We start from the raw sequence: 20,149 nt of genomic DNA on the forward strand, positions 1-20,149 counted from the left end.
TGACGACGAGGTAACTCAAGAACTTTTGCATGCAAAATTATGAACACAGTTGGAATTCTGGAGAGATTCGTGGAGGGAGAGGACTGGTTGGATTTTATCGATCGCCGATACCAGTACTTCGTGGCCAACAAAATGGAGGAAGCTACTGATGCAGTTAGGCGCAGGACGTTAATTCCTCACTGTTTGCGGTCCGAAAATCTGTGGCCTCATAAAGAATCTCCCCTCGCCTGCATATCCAATAGACAAGGACTATGAGGAATTGTGTGCTTTGCTACGTGACCATCTCAAACCAAAAGAAGGCATCTTCATCTCACGCTATCGATTCTACACGCATGTTCGTTCTGAGGGCCAGGATGTATCGGAATTCGTCGCCGACCTAAGACGTCTTGCTGGGCCATGTCAGTTCGAAGACGCGTTGGGAGACATGCTGCGAGATTTCTTTGTAATAGGAATCAACCATGAGGTGATCCTCCGGAAGTTATTGGCTGCAGAAATGCTGGATTTGTGCAAGGCCATCGCGCTTGCCCATGCATGCATGACGATGGATGATAATTTAAGGCAGATATCATCGAAGAGTCAGAGTTCCATGGCAAGTACTGTAAACAAGATTGTATCGTCGTATGGCAGTGCTGCTTATGGCAGGGCCTACTCGGCTGCGTATGCAAAACGTGTAACTGCTCAAAGTCCACCAATGGGTACGAATCCGATTTCACTCTGTTGGCGTTGTGGGGGCGATCATCGGCATCATTAGTGTCGTTTTAAACAGTACATTTGTAAAGGCTGGTCGAAAGTGGGGCATCGTCAGCGAATGTGCCCACAACTGAGCAAGCGTGCTGTGACTCACCACGTGGATGATGATGACGACCAGTCCAGTGCGGACCTGCATATGCAACCCGAGATACCCAAGGAGGAAGTTTTGGGACTGTATTCATTCCTGACAAAGAGCCAACCGATAATGGTTAATGTGAAACTAAATGACATGCCGGTATCGATGGAATTGGATACGGGTGCGAGTCAGTCGATAATGAGCCAAAAGACATTCGACAAGCTGTGAGACACTAAGACTGTGAAGCCTAAGCTGAGTCCAGTCAATGCCAAGTTGCGTACTTACACCAAAGAACTCATACTGGTGATTGACAGTGCGTTAGTCAAGGTGTTGTATGATGGTGTGGTTCATGATCTACCGTTTCGGATCGTTCCAGGAAAATGGTCCAACGCTGTTCGGCAGGAATTGGCTCGAAAAAATCAAATGGACTTGGAATGATATCAAAGCGTTGTCATTGGTGGATGACACTTTGTGTGCTCAAGTGCTGAGCAAGTTTCCCTCATTGTTTGAACCGGGCATCGGCAATTTCACGGGAGCCAAAGGTGCAGATTCACTTGGATTCGGGTGCAAGACTCGTCCATCACAAAGCTCGGGCTATTCCGTACATGATGAGGGAGAAGGTCGAAATTGAGCTGGACAAACTCCAACATGAAGGGGTCATATCACTGGTCGAGTTTAACGAATGAGCCAGTCCCATTGTTCCTGTGTTGAAGAGTAATGGCACTGTCAGGATTTGTGGAGACTACAAGGTTACGATCAATCGATTTTTCGAAACAGGATCAGTACCCGTTACCGAAGGCTGATGACCTGTTTGCAACGCTAGCCGGTGGGAAGTCTTTCACTAAACTGGATCTGACGTCTGCCTATATAATACAGGAGCTCGTCGACACGGCGAAGAAACTTAACATGCATCAACACTCAAAGGTCTGTTACCAACAACAGGTGTCCTTTTGGAATTCGCTCGGCTGCAGCCATATTTCAAAGAAACATGGAGAGTCTACTGAAGTCCGTCCCTAGAACCGTCATGTTTCAAGATGACATTCTGGTCACAGGTCGTGATACTGCTGAACACCTGAACAACCTTGGAGGTTCTACATCGTCTGGACAAAATGGGACTCGGGCTGAAATGTTTGAAGTGCGTCTTCATGGCATCGGAAGTTAAATTTCTGGGGAAGAAGATTGCTGCTGACGGCATCAGGCTTACGGACTCGAAAACCAAGGCCATCAAAAATGCTCCCAGGCCTCAGTGTGACGGAGTTGCGTTCGTTCCTTGGTCTACTCAACTACTTCGGTAATTTCTTACCTGGATTGAGCACTTTATTAGAGCCACTGCACATGCTGCTCAGAAAAGGCGACAACTGGGTTTGGGGTGTGTCTCAAGATAGCGCTTTCGAGAAAGCTACAAATCTGCTTTGCTCTAACAAGTTGCTGGTACATTATGATCCATGTAAGCATCTAGTATTGGCCTGTGATACTTCTTGATATGGGGTTGGCTGCGTGCTCCAACAAGCTAATGAGTCGGGTAAACTGCAACCTGTTACATATGTTTCGAAAAGTTTGTCAAAGGTGGAAAGAGCCGACAGCATGGTAGAAAAAGAAGCTTTAGCCTGTGTCGATGGAGTTAAAAAGATGCATCAGTACCTGTTTGGTCTTCGTTTTGAACTCTCAAGGGATCACAAGCCACTCATACTTTTGTTTTCCGAAAACAATGAAATCAATACCAATGCATCGTGGACGCTGACATTATCTGCCTATGATTGTCATTCGCCATAGACCTGGCACCGAGAATTGAGCTGTCTGCCTTTTCTCACACCGGAGGTGGAGACGCCACAACCTGCAGATCTACTGTTAGTTATGGATGCTTTTGAGAGTGAAGAAAACCCTGTCACTGCTCAACAAGTTAGGACCAGGACCAGACAAGACCCGATTTTATCGGTTGTAAAACGTTGTGTCGTTGGTGGTGATTGGTCTGTTATATCTATGGAAATGTGTGATGAGACCAAACCTTACAACCTTCGCAAAGACGAACTATCCATTTAGTCAGATTGTTTACTGTGAGGTAATCATGTTGTTATGCCGAAGAAAGGCAGAGAGAAATTTGTACGCGATCTACACAGCACTCGTCCCGGTATTGTCATGATGAAAGCCATCGCCAGGTCACACATCTGGAATCATGTGTGCATCAGTGCAACACTTGCATGCAGCTAAGCAAAGTACCAGCGGAATCTCCGCTAATTCTGTGGTCGTGGCCATCCAAACTATGGTTGAGGATCCACATCGACTTTGGGGGTCCCTTCCTGGGTAAGATGTTTTTTGTTGTGGTGGATGCATATTCCAAGTAGATAGAGTGTATAATCATGTCATCCAGTACATCCACAGCTACCATTGAGAGCCTTCGTGTCATGTTTGATACTCATGGTCTGCCTGACATCGTTGTGAGCGACAACGGATCTTGTTTCACAAGTCTGGAGTTTCAAAAGTTCATGAAACTCAATGGTATTAAACATATGAGGTCAGCACCGTTCAAACCTGCTTCTAATGGTCAAGCAGAGCGTGCTATCCAAACAATCAAGCAGCGTATGAAACATGTAACTCTGGGTTCACTGCAGACTCGCTTGCCATGCATATTGCTTAGTTACAGGACAAGACCCCACATGCTTACCGGGGTCTCCCCTGCTGAACTATTGATGAAGCGAGGTCTCAAACCAAGCTCTTGCCCGTCCATCCTGACTTGAACAATTGTGTTGAAAACAGACGTCAAAATCAGCAGTGGCATCATGATTGTGCTGCTGCATCACGCGACATCTCTGTTAACGATCCTGTGTATGTGCTAAATTATGATCAAGGTCCTAAGTGGGTCGCCAGTACTGTTGTGGCCAAGGAGGGTAACGGAGTGTTTATTGTCATGCTCAAAAATGGGCAAACATGCAGGAAACATGCTGATCAGATAAAGCTGCGGCACGCGGATGAACTAGAACAAGTTGAGGAAGATACGATCAGTAACCAACCTGTATTCATTCATCAGAGGACTCCGCCGTCATCAATGAATCTGGACTTTCAATCTCTGCCACTCCCATCAGATTGGCTACCCAGCCTCCAGTCATAACTGACTCAGAACGCTCGCCCAGAACTGGAGTTAAACTGAGACGATCAATTCATGAGCAGAAAGCCCCGGACCGTCTTGACTTGTAAAAAGACTGATACATGACAACATCCCCCTTCAAGATCTTAGTATGTATGCTTGGGGTTACTAGCCACCAGGGGCGCCCCTGTCGGAGGTCATTGGGCTGCACGCACGTGTGTGTGGGCGACGTATATAAAGCAAGCCACGGTGTAATGTGGGCACTTTGGACCCGAATAAAGTTGAGCCAGGTTTGCACCTGAGTTTACAGTATTCAGTCTATCAAGTTATTACATACATAACGGTAATAATCTCTGATTACTACCTGAGCCACGAGCAAATTTGCTTAGGGTAAATAAGATCAGAGGGTTAAACACGTGGCTGAAAGACTGGCATGGGAGAAATGGGTTTTGGTTTGTGGGACACTGGCACCAATACTGGGGTAAGAGGGAGCTATTCATTCAGACGGGCTCCACTTCGACTATGCTGGGACTAGGGTTCTGGTGACAATAACTAAGGCTGTAGAGTGGGCTTTAAATGAATTAGTGGGGGGGGGGAGGATTCAGGTGAGCGAAAATTTTAAAAGTCAAAGAATAAAGAGAAGGCAATAGATCATGGTAGCACTGGGGGAAATGAAAACCAGAGCGTGCCAGGAAGGGACAGAATTTATAAACATAAAGGTGAATCAGAAAGTGGAGTCAAAGCAGGAAGAAATGGTTTAAAAAAAAAAAAAAAAATTTAAAAGCTCTTTATCTGAATGCACGTAGCATTCGTAACAAAATAGATGAGATGACGACGCAAATAGATACAAATGTGTATGATCTGTTTGTAAGGATGGGAGGGGTCGAGGGTAGGTTTTTTTGAGGAGAGGGGTGATGATGGCAGATTTGAGGGAGGGGGTACTGTCCCTGAGGCGAGAGAGCCGTTAACAACGTTAGCTAAAATGGGAACCAGAAAAGGAAGTTGGGTTGTCAACAATTTGGTGGAAATAGGGTCAAGGGAGCAGGAAGTGGGTCTCGTGGACAGGATGAGCTCAGAAAGGTCATGAGGGGAGATCAGAGAGAAACTGGAGAAAGATGTGAGGTCAGGGCTAGGGCAAGGTGGATCGTTAGGAAGTTTGGCCCGGTGGGCTAGGGGAAAGAAGGGAAGAGGCAGAGACGGCCAAGTGGATGGTCTCAATCTTGGAGACAAAGATATCCATGAACTTCTCACTCTTTTATTGTCGGATGTGAGGGTGGAGACTGGGGAGAGGGGAGGTTGAAAAGACGGTTAGCGGTGGAGAATAGAAACTGGTGTTTATCTTTACATTTCAGAATGATTCTGGAAAAATGATCAATTTTGGCAGACGAGAGCAGAATCCAATAATGCTTTGTGGTCCAGCCAGATCTGACGGTGAATGGTTAAACCAGTTGTCTGCCACATCCATTCATGTCTGCGCCCATTGGACTTGAGGGAGCGCAGATAAGGGCCATACCAGGGGTAACGGCCATGGTGAGAGAGAGTAATGGTTTTAATAGGGACGAGGGCATCAAAGGTGGTGGTGAGGGTGTGGTTGAGCAGTTCGTTGGCTGCAGAAATGTCATGGTGAATGGAGGGCTAAAGGCTGGACAGTTTGGAATTGATAAGTGCAGTTGTAAGAGTTTGGAGAGAGTTATTTCCTGGGGCGGACGCAGAAGAAGTAGGGTTGGGTGGGGGAAAGGGGATGTGGGTGGAGAGCGATACAAGGAAATGGTCAGAGATGGCCGTATCTGCAATTGACATGGTAGGAATATCGAGGCCACGTTAGATGGCAAGGTCAAAGGTGTGGCCATGAATATGGGTTGGAGTGTTCACATGGAGGGAGAGATTAAGGGAGGATAGGAGGGTAGTGAACTCAGAGGAGAAAGAGCATGATGAATTGAGATGGAGGTTGAAATCACCGAGGATGAGAAGTTGCTTGGCGTTGAGGGAGGAAAGCAGTGAAGATATTTTGGTGATAAATCTTTTATTGTACTGGGTGGGTGGTAGAGTATGAGAATTTTAAATGAGGGGTGGAATAAGGCGAGATGTTCAACAGAGGAGAAAGTGCCGGAGGAGTATGGGCTCAGACCAAGCTATGATTTGGTGATGAGAGCCGCACTGCCACCACGGCGGTCTGGACAGGATAAGTGGTGGAAAGTATAGCCAGGCGGGGAGGCTTCGTTTAAACGTAAGGTGTCATCACCACTCAGCCAAGTGAATCATCATCATAGGCGATCCTCGAACGAGGATGACTTGCTTCCACAGCAAAAGGGATGAGTTCACAGATGTTTCAATGGAGGACCTGATATTCCAGTCCTGAACTCCAGGGGTGGAATTGCCTGTGCATGGATTTTTTTAACATGTGGTGGCCGTTGCACACCAGCCACCACATGGGCTTGACAGAGCTAGGTCTTGGTCCAGTGGCAAGGGTTAGCCAGGACGATTGGAGACCTGCCCTGCTTAGCACTTATTGGGTTAAAGATTGCGGTCGGACACTTCCCGCGGGCGGCTGCCTCCGACCGAATAAGTTTTTACGAAAAAATTGGAAATACTAACAGAGAAGCACATATACTGACACGGACACACAAATTCACACAGATAAATACACAAATCTCCACAGATAAACATACAGACCGATAAATACATGCACATTGACACACAAAGACAAGATTCAGATAAACAGACAGACAAACATGCACAAATAAAACCAGACAGACAGATAAATACAGACATATACAGACAGAGACAGATAAATACAGTCAGATAATCAAACAGAGACACAGACAAAGACGTGCGAGAGTAAACTGTGGTTAATGGGAAATTCTGAGGTAGTGACATTGTGATAACATCGGGTCAGGTTTTTCTTTCTAACATATGGAACATTTCTCAGCAACAGGAATCCCCTAAAATCGATTGCTCATTAGCTGTGGACATCGGGTTCAAAACTCGGTTAAAATGGGAATCCTTTAGAAGAATACATTTCAATCGAAGGGATTGATTCTTCCTTAGGAGCTTAGTGACCAGGACATTGTGGATGAGGCGGGTAATGGACAGACAGAATCCTCACCCATTCCCAGAATCGAGTGATCAGATGTCAGGGACAAGACTACAGAAGGGCACTCTTGTCATGTGCAAGTGTTCTGCTGGATGCTATGGGAAAATCCTTGATGTTGATATTGTTTCACCCTGGGGTTCATCCACGGAATTGCAAGCTTTGATGCCTTCTTAGTAAAAATGCTAATACTTTCATGTTGGAATCGTTGTTTTCTTTACATAGTTTCAATGTAGATCTAGTTAGGTTACGGCCACTTTCACAAATGATCTCGAAGCTTCAGGTTGCTTTCTTATCCTGCTTTATTACGCAGAATCAGATCTAGCACTGAACTCTTCCTTGTTGGACATGCAATGTATTGATTGAGGAAACCTTTGTGAAGCATTCCAGGATTCCAGAAGCCCTTGCCTGTTTTGACCATAATTTTATGTCATGTCCCAGTCTATCTTGGGACAGTTAAAATTCCTCAGTATTGAGATATTTTACCACTCCACACCACCTGAATTATTTTCAATTTCTTTCTGATTATTCAGTGATCTATAATGCACCACTCAATATCACATCTGAGTGAGACTGCGTGATTCAATCCAGCCTAATCACCAAGCTTTCCTTACTATGGCTGTAATTGAGTCTTTAATTAATAAGGACATTTTTCCCTTTTTTCCTCTCTGTCCTTCCTAAAAGAAAATATTAGCTGGGAATATTTAGTTTCCAGTTTTTTCCTAGGTGAAGCCAACTTTCCTGAAAGGCTCCTCCAATTTGATTAGGGATTGTAGTATATGGCAAATGTATAAAACAGTGGAAGAGAAGTTGTGAAACTTCTCTTCCATTGTTTTATACATTTGCCATATACTACAACGCTTTTATATTCCACAATACCATTTTTTTCTTTTTCTTATACTATCCTTCAAGCTCATTTTTATGCTATCTGCCCTCAGGTATATGTCTCCAATTCCTCCCTATTTCCCCGAGCATACTATTTTTGACTGCAACGTCCCTCCCCTATAATTATTCGTAACTACTTCCCCATATACTTCAATTCCTCCAGCTTACTAGTTTAAATTCTTTCCCACTGTTCTGTTTACCCTCTCTTTGATACTATTTCAATTTAGGTGATGACTATTTCATCCATACAGCTTACCCCTGCCCCAGAGCTCATCTCAATGCCATAGCAATCTGAAATCTTTCCTCCTACATCATCTGTTAAACGACATGTTGATTTGTCTAATCTGCTTCTCTCTATTTAGCCTAACACTTATCATTGGTAGTAATCCTGATTACTACCGGCATTTTGCTTTTTAATCTAACACCTAACTCATCAGCTGTAGCCTCGAGGAATTCTGACTCTTTTTGATATTGAAGTATTTTTTGTTGGTTTGGGGAGTTTATTTGAATATTCCAAATGATTGACTTATCCCAAAGGATTGTTGAAAGAAATTTGCATATGAGCTGTAAGAAATATGTCTGGAATAAATTTGCCTACAATTACCTGTGACACAGGAAATGTGATGTGATGGTTAGAAAATGGATACATATTTACCGCTTTCATCATCATCATTGGCAACCCCTCGAAATGAGGATGACTTGCTTCCACGCCGAAAAGGGATGAGTTCACAGGTGTTTCAATGAAGGACCTAATATTCTAGATCCCGACCTACATCTTGAAGAGTGGAAGATGCCTGTGTGTGAATTTTTTTAACATGTGGCCATTGCACACCAACCACCACACGGCCTTGACAAAGCTAGGTCTTGGTCCAGTGGCAAGGATTAACCAAGACGACTGCAGACCAGCTCAGCTGCATGGGCCCAGTGGTAAATATGTATCCATTTTCTATCCATCACATCACTTTCCTGTGTCACAGGTAATTGTAGGCAAATTTATTCCAGTCATATTTCTTACAGCTCATATGCAAATTTCTTTCAACAAACCTTTGGGATAAGTCAATCATTTGGAATATTCAGATAAACTCCCTAAACCAACAAAAAATACCGCAATATCAAAAAGAGTCAGAATTCCTCGAGGCTACAGCTGATGAGTTCGGTGTTAGATTAAAAAGCAGGATGCTGATCGTAATCAGGATTACTACCAATGACATGTGCAAGGCCAAATAGGGAGAAGCAGATTAGACAAATCAACATGTCGTTTAACATGGTGTCGGAGGAAAGATTTCAGATTGCTATGGCATTGAGATGAGCTCTGGGGCAGGGGTAAGCTGTATGGATGCCGCTCTTCTGGGCCCCGAACTCACGCCTTTCCTGGGCCCCAATCACATCCCTCTACAAACACCTGCCGCTCCTTTGCCCCGACCTTGCCACTCCTGCTCTACCTGCTCGCACTGCAATCATCCGCTGCCCTCCTGCAACAGCACATGCTGCTCCCTGAAGTGGCATGCCGCTGCACGCTGCTCCCACTAATGGCCCCGGCCTGCTGATTGTCTTGCAGGCCGGAACCGTGCCGATTTCCGGGCCGGGCCGCTACACATTGCTCCCTCTAATGGCCCCGGCCCGCTGATGGTCTTGTAGGCCGGGACCACGCAGAGTTCTGGGCTGGGCCGCCGCACGCTGCTCCCTCTAGTGACCCTGGCTTGCACCGACATTGTATCAGCTACCTGCGACATTCCCTCCCTCATGCCCGGACAGTGTTCCCATTTCTCATGAGAGTGTTGTTACTTCTCCTGACAGTCTTTTTATATTACGAGTGAATCTCTAGTGGTTTTGATCATTCAGATGATACGCTATTCTATAAAGATGAGAACATATACCATGTAAAATAGAACGTAGATGTGTGTCCCTGTAAGACTAGATGATGTCATTACTGTGGGTTCTTCAAATGACTGCTCGAGTCAGTACACATTGCAGATTAGAACCCTGTCTTTGACTGGTAAATGAAGAGGTTTTGGAGATATTGTGGAGAGAAAGCTAAAAAAAACCCACAGCATTTTCAATAGTTCTGGATCTAAGCGAGAGAAAGCCGTATCAAAAATAGAAAGTTTAAATTATCTTAATTGTAAGAATCATAGTTTAAAAAAAATGACACCTAGTTTGAAGCTATTCAGTTGTTTTAGTTTTCTTTTAACTTGCATGTCCACAGTCTTGCTGCAGCTTTTGAGAAACTGGAAGTCAGGGAAAATAGGACCAGACTGGCAGCCAATCACCTGCAAAGAATAATCCAATTAAAAATGGTCTGCCAACATAGAAACATAGAAAATAGGTGCAGGAGTAGGCCATTCAGCCCTTCTAGCCTGCACCGCCATTCAATGAGTTCATGGCTGAACATGCAACTTCAGTACCCCCTTCCTGCTTTCTCGCCATACCCCTTGATCCCCCGAGTAGTAAGGACTTCATCTAACTCCCTTTTGAATATATTTAATGAATTGGCCTCAACTACTTTCTGTGGTAGAGAATTCCACAGGTTCACCACTCTCTGGGTGAAGAAGTTTCTCCTCATCTCGGTCCTAAATGGCTTACCCCTTATCCTTAGACTGTGACCCCTGGTTCTGGACTTCCCCAACATTGGGAACATTCTTCCTGCATCTAACCTGTCTGTACCCATCAGAATTTTAAACGTTTCTATGAGGTCCCCTCTCATTCTTCTGAACTCCAGTGAATACAAGCCCAGTTGATCCAGTCTTTCTTGATAGGTCAGTCCCACCATCTCGGGAATCAGTCTGGTGAATCTTCGCTGCACTCCTTCAATAGTAAGAATGTCCTTCCTCAAGTTAGGAGACCAAAACTGTACACAATACTCTAGGTGTGGCCTCACCAAGGCCCTGTACAACTGTAGCAACACCTCCCTGCCCCTGTACTCAAATCCCCTCGCTATGAAGGCCAACATGCCATTTGCTTTCTTAACCGCCTGCTGTACCTGCATGCCAACCTTCAATGACTGATATACCATGACACCCAGGTCTCGTTGCACCTCCCCTTTTCCTAATCTGTCACCATTCAGATAATAGTCTGTCTCTCTGTTTTTACCACCAAAGTGGATAACCTCACATTTATCCACATTATACTTCATCTGCCATGCATTTGCCCACTCACCTAACCTATCCAAGTCACTCTGCAGCCTCATAGCATCCTCCTCGCAGCTCACACTGCCACCCAACTTAGTGTCATCCGCAAATTTGGAGATACTACATTTAATCCCCTCGTCTAAATCATTAATGTACAATGTAAACAGCTGGGGCCCCAGCACAGAACCTTGCGGTACCCCACTAGTCACTGTCTGCCATTCTGAAAAGTACCCATTTACTCCTACTCTTTGCTTCCTGTCTGACAACCAGTTCTCAATCTACGTCAGCACACTACCCCCAATCCCATGTGCTTTAACTTTGCACATTAATCTCTTGTGGGGGACCTTGTTGAAAGCCTTCTGAAAGTCCAAATATACCACATCAACTGGTTCTCCTTTGTCCACTTTACTGGAAACATCCTAAAAAATTCAGAAGATTTGTCAAGCATGATTTCCCTTTCACAAATCCATGCTGACTTGGACCTATCATGTCACCATTTTCCAAATGCGCTGCTATGACATCCTTAATAATTGATTCCATCATTTTACCCATTACTGAGGTCAGGCTGACCGGTCTATAATTCCCTGTTTTCTCTCCCTCCTTTTTTAAAAAGTGGGGTTACATTGGCTACCCTCCACTCGATAGGAACTGATCCAGAGTCAATGGAATGTCTGAAAATGACTGTCAATGCATCCGCTATTTCCAAGGCCACCTCCTTAAGTACTCTGGGATGCAGTCCATCAGGCCCTGGGCATTTATCGGCCTTCAATCCCATCAATTTCCCCAACACAATTTCCCGACGAATAAAGATTTCCCTCAGTTCCTCCTCCTTACTAGACCCTCTGACCCCTTTTATATCCGGAAGGTTGTTTGTGTCCTCCTTAGTGAATACTGAACCAAAGTACTTGTTCAATTGGTCTGCCATTTCTTTGTTCCCCGTTATGACTTCCCCTGATTCTGACTGCAGGGGACCTACGTTTGCCTTTACTAACCTTTTGCAATCCGCCTTAATGTTCCCAGCAAGCTTCTTCTCGTACTCCATTTTCCCTTTATCAAACCCTTTATCCTCCTCTGCTGAGTTCTAAATTTCTCCCAGTCCCTGGGTTCGCTGCTATTTCTGGCCGATTTGTATGCCACTTCCTTGGCTTTAATACTATCCCTGATTTCCCTAGATAGCCACGGTTGAGCCACCTTCCCTTTTTTATTTTTACGCCAGACAGGAATGTACAATTGTTGTAGTTCATCCATGCGGTCTCTAAATGTCTGCCATTGCCCATCCACAGTCAACCCCTTAAGTATCATTCGCCAATCTATCCTCGCCAGTTCACGCCTCATACCTTCAAAGTTACCCTTCTTTAAGTTCTGGACCATGGTGTCTGAATTAACTGTTTCATTCTCCATCCTAATGCAGAATTCCACCATATTATGGTCACTCTTCCCCAAGTGGCCTCGCACAATGAGATTGCTAATTAATCCTCTCTCATTACACAACACCCAGTCTAAGATAGCCTGCCCCCTAGTTGGTTCCTCGACATAGTGGTCTAGAAAACCATCCCTTATGCACTCCAGGAAATCCTCCTCCACCGTATTGCTTCCAGTTTGGCTAGCCCAATCTATGTGCATATTAAAGTCACCCATTATAACTGCTGCACCTTTATTGCATGCACCCCTAATTTCCTGTTTGATGCCCTCCCCAACATCACTACTACTGTTTGGAGGTCTGTACACAACTCCTACTAACGTTTTTTGCCCTTTGGTGTTCTGCAGCTCTACCCATATAGATTCCACATCATCCGAGCTAATGTCTTTCCTAACTATTGCATTAATCTCCTCTCTAACCAGCAATGCTACCCCACCTCCTTTTCCTTTTATTCTATCCTTCCTGAATGTTGAATACCCCTGGATGTTGAGTTCCCAGCCCTGATCATCCTGGAGCCACGTCTCCGTAATCCCAATCACATCATATTTGTTAACATCTATTTGCACAGTTAATTCATCCACCTTATTGCGGATACTCCTTGCATTAAGACACAAAGCCTTCAGGCTTGTTTTTTTAACACCCTTTGTCCTTTTAGAATTTTGCTGTACAGAAATTAGGGGTGCATGCAATAAAGGTGCAGGTCGAGCTGTGCAGTTTTAGCGGCTATAAAATATACCCTGGTCACGGAAAGTGCTATGCCAGGATTGATGGGAAAGTTTTCCAGTTTCTGAACTCAAAATGCGACAGCCTTCCTCTCCAAGCGAAACCCCCGACAGATCAACTGGATTGTCTTGGACAGACGCAAGCACAAAAAGGGGAAGTCTGAAGAGATTCAGAAAAAGCGCTCGTGCCGTGCAGTGAAGTTCCAAAGGGCTATTACTGGCGCCTCTCTGGCTGAGATTATGGCTAAGAGGAATCAGAAGCCGGAAGTGCACAAGGCTCAACGTGAACAAGCAATTAGGGCTGCCAAGGAGGCTAAGAAGGCTAAAACTGCAACAAAGAAAGTCAGTGCGCCTACAACTAAGGCTGCTCAGAAGACGGCACCCAAACAGAAATTTGCTCAGCCAATGAAAACTCAGGCTCCACGTGTTGGTGGAAAACGCTAAAGATCATACAATTAAATATTGATATACAATAAAATAAATTTGATGATTAAGTGTGACTGAGAAACGTTACAGAAAGTGTTAAACAAAAGTACTACAGAATTTTCTACGTGCTGTTCTAGCAGATCTCATGTGGTTTTGCTCACGGTGAGCCAGAGGATATGCTGTTTATGCTCTGTAGCATACAATATATTATCATGGCCACTGATTTTCAGTGATTGAATAAGTCAAATAGCATTTTTATTACGTGTATTCTGTGAGTATCAGCAGTATCTAAGGGTTAGAATTGCCTGATTATGTCCATATGTTTGTGTAAATTGTAAATCAGTAGCACTGATTATTATAAGTTTGTTTATGTATCCACTCAGTATTATCTCTTTGGGCCTTTTTTAAAAGCTAAGGATAAACAGGAGGATGGCAGTGAAGGTGATTTGGATCGGTAGGAGGTATGTAGTTGTACTGGGGAATGGTAGATTGGGTCCTTTGGTAGTGCTAGGAGGGTGGTCCTGGATCTAGAAGTACTTGGGTTGGTGTTTTAGAAGTTGAAGTGAGACCACTGGGATTGGGATGGCAGGACTATTCTAGGAGTGTACAGGGATATGGAAGCAGGGAGGATAAAGCTTGGATGCAGGAGTGCTGATTGGGAAAGGACAAAGACCTGAAAGTGGATTCTGAGATCCAGTATTGGAGGTATAGGATCCAGAACTATTGAGGGCTCTGTATCGAACAGTGCTTTGCGGGGGATCTGGGGAGCACTGCTCAGGGCAGTGGCAGGTTGGTACAGAAGTGGATAGCTGCCAATATTGATGGTAGAGAGAGGGCATGACCAAAATGCATCACAAGTTAATGTAATGGAAATAGCACAAGAGGAGGGTGTTATAGGAAGTAAGTGTAACACTTGGAAGAAGAGCATGCTATATGCAAGATTTTAATATATTACTGGTTGATATCTCGTGGTGTTGCACATGGGGTGTCAAGACTTAAGTACATTATTCAGGTCAAGCAAGACTAGAGGATAGGGGAGAAGAACATAAGAAATAGGAGCAGGAGCAGGAGTAGGCCGTACGGCCCCTTGAGCCTCCTCCGCCATTTAATACGATCATGGCTGATCCAATCATGGACTCTGCCCGCTCCCCATAACACCTTATCCCCTTTATCGTTTAAGAAACTGTCTGTTTCTGTTTTAAATTTATTCAATGTCCCAGCCTCCACAGCTCTCTGAGGTAGCAAATTCCACAGATTTACAACCCTCAGAGAAGAAATTTCTCCTAATCTCAGTTTTAAATGGGCGGCCCCTTATTCTAAGATTATGCCCTCTAGTTTTAGTCTCCCCCATCAGTGGAAACATCCTCTCTGCATCCACCTTGTCAAGCCCCCTCATAATCTTATACGTTTCGATTGATTTGCACCAAGAAGGGGAGGGGGAAAGAGGCAGATGGAAGGACCTGGTGAGAGATATAGTGGGGAATGAGGAGAAGTCCGGATTCGGAGGGAGAGAGTAAGGTTGTAGCGGGACATGATTAAAGAGAGATGGGTGAGATGAGGAGGGGAGGAAGGAAGGGTAACAGAGAGAGGGGAGGGCGGAGGGTTTCAGATTAGCCATGATCTTATTGATTGGCGGAGCAGGCTCGAGGGGCCAAAATGGCCATCTCCCACTCCTATTTCTTATGTTCTTATGCCCCTCCCTCCTCTCCCTTTTACATAAGAGGATGAGGAAAGGAGGAAGAAGAGAAATAATGATCAGTGGATTGGGGGGTGGGTTCAGGATTCTATGTTCATTTGCATTTTTAATCTCTGCGATTACATCTTTCTTCAATTTTCCTTTTTTCTATCTCCTTCCTTCTCCAAGCTTAGCTTGTTCATGAGACTCTTCCCCGCACTCTTCCCCGCACCCCCCCCCCCCCCGGCTCCCTTGACCCTAATCCCACTAAACTGCTGACCACCCAACTTTCCTTCCAAGTCTTCATGCTAGCTGATATTGTAAATTGTGCCCTCTCCTCAGCTACTACTGTCCTCCCTTTCAAACCTGTCATCAATGACCTCGCTACAAAAACCCACTTTGCAACTACTGGCTCATCTCCAACTTACCTTTTCTCTCCAAAGTCCTGAAACATGTTGTTGCATTCCAAATCTGTGCCCATCTTTCTAGCATCATTAGCAGAATCGGTTCAATCAGGGTTCCACTGATATGGTCCAATCATAGTCGCAAATAACATCCTCTGTGATTGTGGTGCATTTTCCTTGACTGCTCTACATCCCTTGATATGGTCGCCCACACCATCCTTCTCTAACATCTCTCCTCTGTTCAGCTCAGTGAGACTGCCCTCGCTTGGTTCTACTCTTGCCTATCCAATCATGGTCGGAGCATCTCCAGCAATGGCTTCTGTTCCTGTGCTCATACCATTACCTTTAAAGTTCCCTTTAGGTTCTTTCCTTGTCTCCCTCTTCATCTGCATACTGTTCCTTGGCGACATCATCCATAGATATGAGGACAGTTTCCACATATATGTTGATGACATCCACCACCTCTCATGACCTATCCACTGCCTCGGCAGGAAAGACTCACCAGAGGTGGCGGCACAGTGGTATGAAACCGGGAAGGAGTGGCCCTGGGAGACCTCAATATTCACTCCAGACCCCATGAATTCTCATGGCATCAGGTCAAATAAGGGCAAGGAAACCTCCTGCTGATTATCACCTACAGCCCTGCCTCAGCTGATGAATCAGTACTCCTTCATGTTGAATACCATTTGGAAGAAACATTGAGGGTAGCAAAGGCACAGAATCTACTCTGGCTGGGGGACTTCAATGTCTATCACCCAGAGTGGCTCGGTAGCACCACTACTGACCGTGCTGGCCGAGTCCTGAAGGATATAGCTGCCGAGCTGGGCCTGTGGAAGATGATGAGAGAACTAACACGAGGGGAAAAACCTACTGGACCTCATCCTCACCGATCTACCTGTCGCAGATGCAGCTGTTCATGACTGTCTTGTTAGGAATGACCACCATACAATCCTTAAGGAGACGAAGTCCCATCTTCACATTGTATTGTATAGCTCTCATCATAGGCAGTCCCTCGGAGTCGAGGATGACTTGCTTCCACTCGGTGAGTTCTCAGGTGAATGAGGAGTCCAACGCGGGACCGATAGTCTCTGTCACAGGTGGGGCAGACAATGCATGAAGGAAAGGGTGGGTGGGGAGCCTGGGTTGATGCACGCTTCTTCTGCTGTCTACGCTTGGTTTCTGCTTGTTCTCGGCGATGTGACATGAGGTGTTCAGCGCCCTCCCGGATGCTCTTCCTCCACTTTGGGCGGTTGTGGACCAGGGATTCCCAGGAGTCGGTGGGGATGTTGCACTTTATCAAGGTAGCTCGACTGCTGTGCTAAATTGGGATAGATTCAGAACAGATCTAGCAGCTCAAAACTGGGCATCCATAGAGCACTGTGGGCCATCAGCAGCAGTAGAATTGTATACCACCACAATTTATAACCTTATGGCCTGGCATATCCCTTACTGCCATTATCATCAAGCCAGGGATCAACCCTGGTTCAATGAGTAGTGTAGAAGAGCATGCCAGGAGCAGCACCAGGCGTACCCAAAAATGAGGTGACAACCTGGTAAAGCTACAACACTTGACTTGCATGCATGCTAAACAGCGGAAGCGGCATACTATATACAGAGCTAAGCAATCCTACAGCCAACGGATCAGATCAAAATTCTGCAGTTGTAAATGGTGGACAGTTAAACATCTAATGGGGGGGAGGAGGAGGATCCATGAACATCCCTCATCCTCTATAATGGCAGTTTGCACCTGAGTGCAAAAGACAATGCTGAAGCGTTTGTAACCATCTTTAGCCAGAAGTGCCGAGTGGATGATCCATCTTGGCCTCTTCCTGAGGTCCCCACCATCACAGAAGCCAGTCTTCAGCTGACTCAAGCTGCGTGATATACGGCTGAGCGCATTGGATACAGTGAACGCTGTGGGCCTCGACTGTAGTGCTGACAACTTGTGCTCCAGAACTTGCCACACCTCTTACCAAGCTGTTCCAGTACAACTCCAACACTGGCATCTACCTGAGAAAGTGGAAAATTGCCTAGGTATGTCCTGTCCACAAAAACCAGGACAAATCCAATCTGGCCAATTACTGCCCCATCAGCCTACCCTCAATCATCAGCAAAGTGATGGAAGGTCTCGTCGATAGTGCTATTAAGCGACACCAATGTTCAGTTTGGGTTCCGCCAGGACCACGAGGCTCCAGAAATCATGACCGCTTTAGTCCAAACATGGACAAAAGAGCTGAATTCCAGAGGTAATGTGAGAGTGACTGCCCTTGACATCAAAGCAGCCTTTGACTGAGTGTGGCATCAAGGAGCTCTTGTAAAATTGAAGTCAATGGGATGCAGGAGCGAAACTATCCAGTGGCTGGAGTCATACCTTGCACAATAGAAATGGTTGTGGTTGTTGGAGGCCAATTATCTCAGCCCCAGGACATCACTGCAAGAGTTCCTTAGGGCAGTGTCCTAGGCCCAACCATCTTCAGCTGCTTCATCAGTGATCTTCGCTCCATCATAAGGTCAGAAGTGTGGATGTTTGCTGATGATTGCAGTGTTCGATTCCATTCGCAACTCCTTCGATAATGAAGCATTTCGTGTCCACATGCAGCAAGACCTCGGACATTCTGGCTTGGGGTGATAAGTGATAAGTAACATTCGCGCCACATGAGTGCTAGGCAATGACCATCTCCAACAAGAGAGAAGCTAACCATCTCCCCATGACATTCATGGGAATCCCCCACCATCAACATCTTATGATCACCATTGACCAGAAACTTAACTGGTCCAGCCACATAAATACTGTAGCTACAAGAGTAGGTCAGAGACTAGGTATTCTGCAGCTAGCTCACCTCCTGACTCCTCAAAGCCTTTCTGCCATCTACAAGGCTTCTTCGACAGCACCTCCCAAACCTGCGACCTCTACTACCCAGAAGGACAAGGGCAGTAGGCGCATGGGAGCACCACCACCCCCAAATTCCCCTCCATCCTAACTTGGAAACTATTCTTCATCGTTGCTGTGTCAAAACATGGAACTCCCTCTCTCAGCACTGTGGGAGTACCTTCATCTCACGAACTACAGCTCACCACCACCTTCTCAAGGGCAATAAGGGATGGGCAATAAATGCTGGCCTTGCCAGCGACGCCCACATCCCATGAAATAGTTATTTTAAAGTACTGTCAAACTGCTTGGCTGACATTCAGTCTTGGACGAGTCACAACCTTTTCCGGTTAACTATTGGGAACACCGAAGGCATCGTCTTCATCACCCCACCATAAACTCTGTTGCCTTGTCACCAATCCCATTTTGTTCACTGGCCACTGTGTATGGTTGAACCAGACTGTTTGTAACTTTGGCATCCTATTCGGTGCCGAGTTGAGCTTCCAACTCCATATCGTCTCCATCACAAAGATCGACTGTTTCCACCTGTGTAACATTGCCCGTCACCACCCTTGTTTCAGCCCATTTGTTACTGAAACACTCATCCATGCCTTTGTCACCGCCAGTCTTGATTATTCCAATGCACTCTTTGCCAGCTTCCCATTCTCTGCTATGTTTAGCTCACTCAAAACTCTTCTGTCTACAGACTATGGCACTCTAATTCTCACTCACCCACCACGATGACCTACATTGACACTCTCCTCCAACACCTCCAATTTAAAAAATTTAAAATTCTCTCCCTTGTGTTTAAATCCCTCCTTATCTCTGTAACCTCCTCCAGTCCTACAAGTCCCCCCTTTGGAATTCTCCACTCCTCTGACTCTGGCCTGCTATGCTTTCCAAATGCCCTTTGCCCGTCATCAATGGCCACACATTCAGCCTTCCAGGTACCATGCTGTGGAATTCACTCTCTAAACCCTTCCACCTTGATGTCCTCTTAACATCCTGCTTAAAATCCACTTATTTGACTAAGCTTTTGGTCACTCCGCCGAATTGCTCTTCCATTGGCTCAGTGTCCATTTTATGCCTCTAAAGTACTTTGGGATGTTTATCTATTTCAGTAGTACTAATGTAAATGCATGTTGTTGTAGTAATAGCAACAGCACTTAGTGAGCCACAGTGCATATGTGAGGAGGTGTAAGTTTTGTTGCCAGAGAATGAGAAGGAATCTGCTGCCTGTATGACTATATGGGCAGCATCAATTGACTTCCTGTACTTTGGAAAATGCAGCAACGTGATGAAGTTGGGCAGTCCCGTCATGTTTCTGTTGCTATTCAGTCGGAAAGGTGATAAAAATCTTGGAGCTAAAAATCCAGTATAACTCTGATTTTGGGGCGCAATCGCGGGAGCGCTGCTGAAGTTCTGGCGCTAGGAAACTGGCATACTAACACCTAAAGGGGAGGTCAGCTGGACCACCAGAAAAGTTAAAGAAAAACCAAGGCAGCTAAACAACAGTGTCCATCATCCAAGTGAGATGCATTAATGAGAAGAAAAAAATCACTTTAATTGCCCACCTGCTCCCAGTCGGGCATATTGCCCCGGCAGCTTCTCCGTGACGCCT

At 45.5% G+C, this 20,149-nt stretch overlaps 1 protein-coding gene and 1 pseudogene across 3 annotated transcripts in view; both read left to right on the forward strand.

Annotated features, from left to right (window-relative positions):
• LOC139232434 (disabled homolog 2-interacting protein-like) overlaps positions 1-20,149 on the forward strand; it is a 1,003,994-nt gene that overhangs the window by 42,521 nt on the left and 941,324 nt on the right. The window lies entirely within an intron of this gene.
• On the forward strand, positions 542-13,636 carry LOC139233046 (large ribosomal subunit protein eL24-like; annotated as a pseudogene).

The sequence above is a fragment of the Pristiophorus japonicus genome, chromosome 20 (assembly GCF_044704955.1).
Source record: "Pristiophorus japonicus isolate sPriJap1 chromosome 20, sPriJap1.hap1, whole genome shotgun sequence".
In the NCBI taxonomy this organism is placed as follows: Eukaryota; Metazoa; Chordata; class Chondrichthyes; family Pristiophoridae; genus Pristiophorus; species Pristiophorus japonicus.